The following is an 8,573-nucleotide window of genomic DNA, read 5'->3' as shown; positions in this document are numbered from 1 at the left end:
CTGCCAACTCACAAGCACTGCGGGTCACACAAATAAAAAAGCAGTCTTTCTTTTGGTGCCAACATAGTTGTAACAACAGACCAATAGCTTCGTTGGTAGCAAAATAGAATTTCAAACATTTTCTTTTATTGGTATGACACGTGACAAGTACGAATTTTGCATTTTCAAGCCTTGCCTATCATTTATCCAGAAGTATCATTTGTTATTGGGTATTTATCTGTGACATACTTATCATTACAGCCTTCATTTTGCAATCACTGAGCAGGTTAACAAATCCAGATCCTCTGGCTGGAGAGGTCCAGTTCAGGTAAAGACAAAGTAGCTGGTATCAGGCTAACCCTCCCACAAGAAACAATTAAAAACTTTTGGACTCATGCCTTTCTGTCTGGCGGCAGCCATCAGGTAGGTGCATACAAGATGGGTGCATACAAGCACATCCAGGAGCTACGGAGGAAGAAGCTGTCTGATGTAACGCGCTTTCTTCTGAGGGTCCACTGCTGCTAGTACTGCATGTCCCTGTGTTCCTCAGGTTCCCCTCCTCCGCCACCCACGCAGCCGGCAGCCAAAGCACACACACTGGGATCCTAAACTGGACCTCTTAAACTAGAGGGTCTCGATTTGTTAACCTGCTCAGTGATTGCAAAGTGAAGGCCCAGCAAGGTTATGCCATATATAGGATTCACGTGGCCATGGTGCCACCTGTGGACAGCCTGTGCATCGCGGTATTAATGAGCTAAAGCTTGCAACGGGTTTTCAGTTCGTTGCCGAGGAGTGAGCTGGACGCCACTGTGGGAACTCCAAGAAGTCCTGAATTCTTATTGGGTTGGTGAAGATGCCACATATAAATTTTTTGAGGTTATCCTTATTGATCCATTTCATAAAGCTTTCAGAAGGAATCCGGACACCCAGTGGATCACCAAACTGGTCCACAAGCACAGGGAGATACGTGGGCTGACATCTTCAGGCCCCAAGAGCCCTGGCCTTCGAAAGGGCCCTAAGTTCCACCACACTGTTGGGGGTTCTCCCCATGAAGCTTGGAGAAGGCACAGTACAGTACTCTCCAGCTCTACATTATCGCTAATATAAGTAATATTTGTAAAATTCATACTTAATACACAATTTAGCACAGTCAAAAAAAAGTCAGATTCATTTTAAAAAACAGCTATTTGGAAGTAATAGAGGCAGAAACTGAAGAGGGGAAACGCACTGGGTGGTATCTATATTTATGTGATGTTTCCCTCAGGGAAATGCTCAACAGCATAGTGACAGCCAGCTGGAACCAAAGCAGAAAGCTGCAATCTCTTTGGATGAGGTGTTAGAGGACAGAGTTTAATTAAAGTTATACTATTTGATATAAATAGTAGGTAAATTATAAGTACTTATATCTTAGCCATATTAATTAGAATTATTAATATTTACTATGCAGAAAGATGATCTTTTTATTTTGAACATGTATTTCCTTTTGGACAGTGGAAATACTTAAGAATATTAAATATATTTAATTTATAAATCCAGCTAAATATAGTTGAAGGTGTATATTCATTAACTAGATTGAAATGGTATCAAATATTGTTCCAAAAGGACTTTAAGATGATGGTTAAAAGTTGCTAGACTTAAAAATTCTAATAGTAAGATTTGCAAGCTAAAGATAAGAACTCACTGTTAAGGAAGAACTAAGTTTTTGAACTTGTAACTTTAATAAATTGAATTCTAATTATAAAACCCAAAATAAACCCTGGGTTAGTTTATTCTTTGAAAAAAAAAAAAAAGAAAAGAATTCTCAAGGACATCAAAGATCTTACACTGTCAGGGACAAGAGTGTGACGATTACAAAAGGGGGCAGAGAGGAGGTTCAAAGTTCAAGCAAATGGGCAAGTAGGGGGTCAAAAGGAGCTGAGGAGCCAAAGGGAACAAAGGAGGAAGAAGACAAATATAGCAAAAACAGGAAGGATCTTGATGGCCACTGAAGTCAACCTTTGTTTTAACCAGGAAGCTTCAGTGTGTGTGTGTGTGTGTGTGTGTGTGTGTGTGTGTAAGTGGGGGGGGGGGGGGGATGAGATTGAATCATTCTATGTAGATTTATATACTAAGAAAAAAAAAGGACAGTAGCCAGCCCTCTGTGTGGGATACTGCAATCATACAACTGTAAGGAAAAGTGAGAGGCCACAGGGAAAATCTACACGGGAGCAAATTGCTAAAACCCTACAGACCCATCATCATTCATTCTTAGAAATCAAATATTTCTGTTCAACAGCAGAACAGAGTTTGGACAATAAAATGTACTCCAAAGTGACAAAGTGAATAAAACCAACAAGGAAATCCATGCAATCTATTATATTACTTTTTCCTTGAAAAACCAGGACTCCCACAGCCAATTTAATGTGCACTTGTACAAATCATCTCATCCCTAGTGAACAGAACAACCACTTTCCCTTTATCATTCCCAACTTCACTTTTATCCTAATGCTCCTATGCATAGGAATATACATGGAAACCTATTGTAGTGATATATATGTTTGTTTAAAAATTCACCCTAAATACTTTTTCAAGGGTAAAATCTACATTTAATATCAAATAATACAGGTAATTGGACAATACATCATGCCTTAAATTATTTTCATCTCAAGCTTGAAATGTATTTTCTTTACTTTCAAATTTAATCGTTCTCCAAGGTGTATTAGAATTTTCTCACTAACTATGACGGAAACTCAAAGGAGCCAAATTTTGATTTACTTTTTCTGACTCCCTCATACTGTGTAGTAATGCTGGACATTTAGAAAAATTGATTTGTTCAAGTGATGACACTTCTGCAGATTCTGCTGCAATTGTCATCAAGTAAGCAGGACTTCACGGCAGGAGTTTCATTCCGGCCCCTCATTATTATTAACAAAACATCTAATGATGTTAACCAATGGTTCTTAAACATTTTTTTTTCCTGTACCCTCAGAATATCTAACACATCCCTATCAGTAACAGGGGGTTGTTATGGCTAAACTTGAGCTGGAGGTCAGAAAAGATGAACTTTTAAGAAGTGTAGGTGTAATTCTAATATGACCCTTTACTCCCCATCCTCTTGAGAATAATGTGCATAAATGATGCTGTGGTCTGAATGTGTCCCCCCTCAATGCAACAGTGTTGGGAAGTGGGAATTTTGGAAGGTGTTTAGGTCTTGAGGGCTCCACCCTCATGAATAGATTGATGACATTATAGCAGGGCTTGACAGAAGACTTTTGTTTCTTTTTTTTGTCCTTATATCCTTCTTCCATGTGAAGACACAGCATTTCTCCCCTCTGGAGAATACAGCATCAAGGCATTATCTTGGAAGCAGAGAGCAGCCCTCCCCAGAGAGCCAGACCTGCTGGTGCCTTCATCTTGGACTTCCAGCTTCAAGAACTCTAAGAAATAAATTTCTGTTCCTTATGAATTGTCCAGTCTCAGGTATTTTGTTATAGCATCACAAAATGGACTAAGAAAGAATGGGTAATAGAGGAGTAGGGTGTTGCTATAATAAACACCTAAACATGTGGAAGTAGCTTTGGAACTGCTTAACGGATACAGGCTGGAACAATTTTGAAGTGAATGCTAGAAAAAGCCTGTATCGCCATGAATGGAACATTAAGGGTAAGTCTGGTGAAGGCTCAGAAGAAGAAAAGAGCTGTAGGGAAAACCTTTCTTCTTAGAGATTATTTAAGTGGTCATGACCTGAATGCTAGGAGAAATGTGGGCAGTGAAGGTCATGGCCATTCTGATGAGGACTTATTAACAGAAATTATCAAAAAGGTATTGGAAACTGAAGGAAATGCCATCTGTGTTACCAAGGGGCAAAGAACTCACCTGAATTATGTCTATGTCTTAGAACTTTGTGGAAGGCAGAACTTAAGAGTGATGGGGTAGGATATTTGACAGAAAAAACCTCTAAGGAGCAAAGAATTCAGGATGCTGTGTGGCTTCTTTTAACTTCTTATAGTAAAATTCAAGAAGAGAAATGACATAAGGATGGAATTTATAATTAAAAGGGAAGCAGAAGATGAAGAATTAGAAAATTCTCAGCCTGGCCATGTAAAGAATAAAAAAGTGTATTTAGGAGGGAAAACCAAGTGTATGGCCAAGTGACCATCTGAGAAGGAAGTCAGTCTGGATAGAAGGAAGCCAGGTACTATTTGTTAAGACAATGGGAGAATGACCCTGAGGCATTTCAGAAAATTTGGGGGTTGCAATACCCATCTTAGGCCCAGAGTGCTGGGGCCTTAGGGGCAGAATACTTTCAGGAAAAGGCCTAGGGAACCTGGGGGATTTCAGGACTCACTGCCCAGGGCCACTTCGTGTCTCTGCTCTCTCTGCATTCTGGCACAGCACTCCTTCACCACCCCAGCATGGCTCAAGCAGGCACAGGTGCAGCTGGGGCCACTGATCCAAAGGGCACAAGCTGTAAGCCTTGGTGGCATCCACAGGGTGCTAATTCTACAGGCACATAGAGTGCAAGAGCTGTGGAGGCATAGATATCTCCACCTAGATTTCATAGAATGTCTCGGATATCCTTGGAGCCCAGGCAGAAACCTTCCACTGGGATATACAGTTGCTGCAGAGAGGCCCCACTAGGGCAATACTTAGTAGAGTTGTGAGGGCAGAGCCACCCCCAAGACCTTAGAAATGTAGAGCTACAAGTGTGCAGCACCAGCCTGGGAGAGCCATGGGCACTCAACTCCAACTCATGGCAGCAGGGGCCCCTGGAGCCTTGAGGACCCAGGCCCTGTCCCAGTGTGTCCAGAAGGTGAGACATAGAGTCAAATAAGATTATTCTCCGGCCTTAGGATACAATGTGGTTTTCCCTGTTGGGTTTTGGACTAGTTTGGAATCTGTGACTCCTTTCTCTTTGCCCATTTCTGTCTTTTAAATGAAATTATCCATTCTATGCCTGTCCCACCACTGTATTTCAAAAGCACATAACGTGTTTGATTTTACAAACTCACAGCTGGAGAGAAATTTGCCTCAGAATGAAGAATCATGTTTTGATTATCACTCATATCTGATTTAGATGAGACTCTGGACTTTAAACTTTGAGTTGATGTTTGAATAAGTTAGCACTTTGGGGGCTACTGGGATGGAATAGATGTATTTTGCATATGAGAAAGGCATGAATATTGAGGGCTGGGGCAGAATGCTATGGTCTGAATATGTTCCCTAAAATTTGTGTGATGAAAACATAATCCTCAATGCAACAGTGTTGCGAGGTGGGGCCTTTTGGAAGGTGTTTAGGTCTTAAGGGCTGTGCCTTCATGAATAGATTAATGTCATTATAAAAGGGATTGACAGAGAGACTTTGGTCCCTTTTTTGACGTTCCGCCTCCTGTCATGTGAGGATACAGCGCTCCTTCCTTTCAGAGGATGCAGCATCAGGGCACCATCTTGAAAGCGGAGAGCAGCCCTCACCAGAGAGCAGAACCTGCCAGGGCCTTGATCTTGGACTTTCCAGGCTCCAGACCTATATGCAATAAATTCCTATTCTGTATGAATGACCCATCTCAGGTATTTTTTTGTAGCAGCACAAAATGGACTAAGGCAAATGGCAACTTTGTGGAGGAGGATGAAAAGTAATTTAGGTAAAGAATTTGCATTTAGGAAAAAACTAATAATATATTATATTTCATCATGAATTATTCTTATAACATAGTAAGAACTTGAACTCTTGAGCAAGAATGATGGGTTCAAATCTGAGAGCCACCATTTCCGTGGTGTATGGCAGTAAGCAAATTCCTTAAACTCTTGTTTCCATTTCCTCATTCTGTAATGCAGGGAGACCAATAATGGCACCAACTTAACAGCTTTGTGAGGATTAAATGGGGTTCAATACACAGAAATTGAGATTATGCCTGACAAAAAGAATTCACTAAGTGTAACTTGTTATTTTTATAGTGGCTGTTGTTAAAAGAATATGTAGCCTGTTTTTAATTATTTTATGTACTTGAAAGAAATAAAATGCATCTTTTTATAATATATATGTATTAGTCTGCCCAGTCTATTATAACTAAATACCATAGACTGGGTGTCTTAAACAACAGAAATTTATTTTCTCATAGTTCTGAAGACTTTCCAAGATGAAAGTGCCAGCATGTTGGATTCTCGTGAGGACTTTCTTCCTGGGTTTGCAGACGGCTACCTTCTCACTGTCCTTACATGGCCTTTCCTCTGTGCATATGCAGAGAGAGAGAGAGGGAGGGTGGGAGGGAGAGAAAGAGAGAGAAAAAAGTCATCACTTCTTTTTATAAGGTCACCAGTCCTATCATATTAGATTCCTCCCTTATAACCACATTTAACCTCAATGACCTCCTTAAAGCCTCTGTCTCCCAATATATTCACATTGGGACTTCAACATATGAATTTTGGGGACACACAATCTGGTCCATAACAATATATAATCCAGATACTTGAAATTTTTAATCAGTATCACCACAATATCCTTCCCTACCAATTAGCCCACATTAGTTTAGCTGAATTACTCACTAGAAGAACAATTTAATGGCATTTTGAAAAATTAAATTCCTGATTCCTAACTTCCTCTAAAAATAACATTTTCTAGAAGAACCAAATTAATTGTAACTCCAGTCCAGTGTGTTGCCTATATCCTAACAAAGTGCTTTCCATAAGAGGGTGATATGGGCAGAGACGGGGCAGAGGCGGGGAGCAGCTCACAGATGCTACGTGATAATTAAATCAGAATTATCATGGGCGCTTTCTCAAAATATACGTGTCTTTCTCACACTATGCTTTCCAACTCTAAAAAGTAGCTTGTGGGTATCTTTGGGTACTATTTAAAAAATCCCCCCAGATTTCTTCCATGCCTTTCCTCTCTTTTCAAAGGAAAATTATACAACTATTTCCCTGCCAGACCTATTGGCTGCCAGAGCAATCAGCTTCCACTTCTCAGTGAATAGCAAGCACAGTTATTTAGAGTTTTGTAGCAATTGAGCCAGACACCTCCTTATTCTCCAAGTCTACGAACCAAATTATTTTGCAAAAGAGAAATTTAAAAAAAAAAAATGAATCAGATGGTATCTGATATATTGATGCCATTTAGTTTTAGAATTTTTTTTTAAATAACTTTGACTAATTCCATCTTGTTAATATTAGTTAATATTAGTTTTCCATTACTACTATAAGGCCTCTTTGCTCCTATTCAAAGCACATTAAGGAAGTGTAATTCTAGAAAAACAATTTGAATGAAAAGTGCATCGGCCATGTTAACATATCAAAATTATAATTATTCACAAAGAGCAGCAAAAGGGGAAAAAGACACCGACATAGGAATGTTAATTGATGCTGAGAGAATAAACTCTGCACTGGTCAATATAATAAATGACAAAGTTAACTTTGAGAAAATAGGTGTAAACAACAGCATATATTTACATATAATTAGTGGAGCTGATTGGTATTGGTTCACAAGAACTGATTATTGAAATTTTAGGATCTCTGCTAGCCAGTTATTAAACCATGGATAGCTTAAAATTAATCAATGTAGAAGTGTTTCACACCAGAGAAATTAGCAAATACTACAAATCGGGACTTTTTCCCAAAGAGCTGGCTGTTAAACATTTACCAGCACACCACCATATTCAATGCAACTTACTTATCCACATTTATGGCTTTAACTATAAACAGGATGCTATGTGAATACCAGACATTTTTCCTCGCTTCCTCCTTACTTAGTCACTCCTGGTTTGTTCCAGTTCATCTGTATAGAATTATTTAAATCTTTTTTAAAATGAGGAAAAATATAAATGAAAACTATATTATACTATATTAGCTTGGTAGGTATACTTTCATTTTGAAGAAGCAATGTATTTCTGTATTCCTCCCATAAAAAGATGTATACATACCATGGAATTTTTACATCTTAAAATCTACATCTATAGCTCCTTTGCCTAAACAAACTTTAATATGTTTGCATGTCAGTGCTGCATATAGTACATAGTATTCTATAAGTCAATGATTCTTAAATGGTAATGGACCTAGGAATTACTCGAATGATTATAAAAACAGATCCTCAAGTCTTAATCTCAGAGATACTGATGCTGTAAGTCCAGGGTAGAATGCAGGAATCTGACAGTTTAGAGTATTCCAGGTGATTCTGGTGCAAGTGGTCTTCAGCCTACTATGAAGCATTGTCACAAGGTAGTGTACAGGGTGATGGCAGAGTGTCTGCTTTTGATCATCTTACGGAAATTTATTTTGAACCTGTCTACTGTAAGGAGCATTATTTGATCAATCTTTTCAGGTCATATATCTCAATTTATACCTCTTCCAGGAACGCTGATCAAATGAACTCATCCTCCAGTTTGTCCAGATATCTCTATCCCATAACTTTTTCTCTCTGAATTGTATATTTTACTTGCCAACTAATAGCTGCTAAACAACTGCTGGTTTCCTTGGCAAAGGGTCAGTTTTGAGTCTTACTTCTCAGTAGTAGCAGGACTTTGATGGATTGAGACTTCGCAAGCACAATTTCTGCTTAACATCATAATTCCCAGTTTGCAACCTTTTCTTTGGAGCTCCTCAGAAGTAAAATATCCAACCAG

General features: G+C 39.0%; 1 pseudogene; it reads left to right on the top strand.

Moving 5' to 3' along the window:
* Nucleotides 1–417: 417 nt before the first annotated feature.
* LOC138398035 (large ribosomal subunit protein eL15-like) lies at nucleotides 418–1,086 on the top strand (annotated as a pseudogene).
* The last annotated feature ends 7,487 nt before the right edge of the window (nucleotides 1,087–8,573 follow it).

The sequence above is a fragment of the Eulemur rufifrons genome, chromosome 17, assembly GCF_041146395.1.
Source record: "Eulemur rufifrons isolate Redbay chromosome 17, OSU_ERuf_1, whole genome shotgun sequence".
Classification (NCBI taxonomy): domain Eukaryota; kingdom Metazoa; phylum Chordata; class Mammalia; order Primates; family Lemuridae; genus Eulemur; species Eulemur rufifrons.
This window is presented reverse-complemented; position numbering and strand designations above follow the sequence as displayed.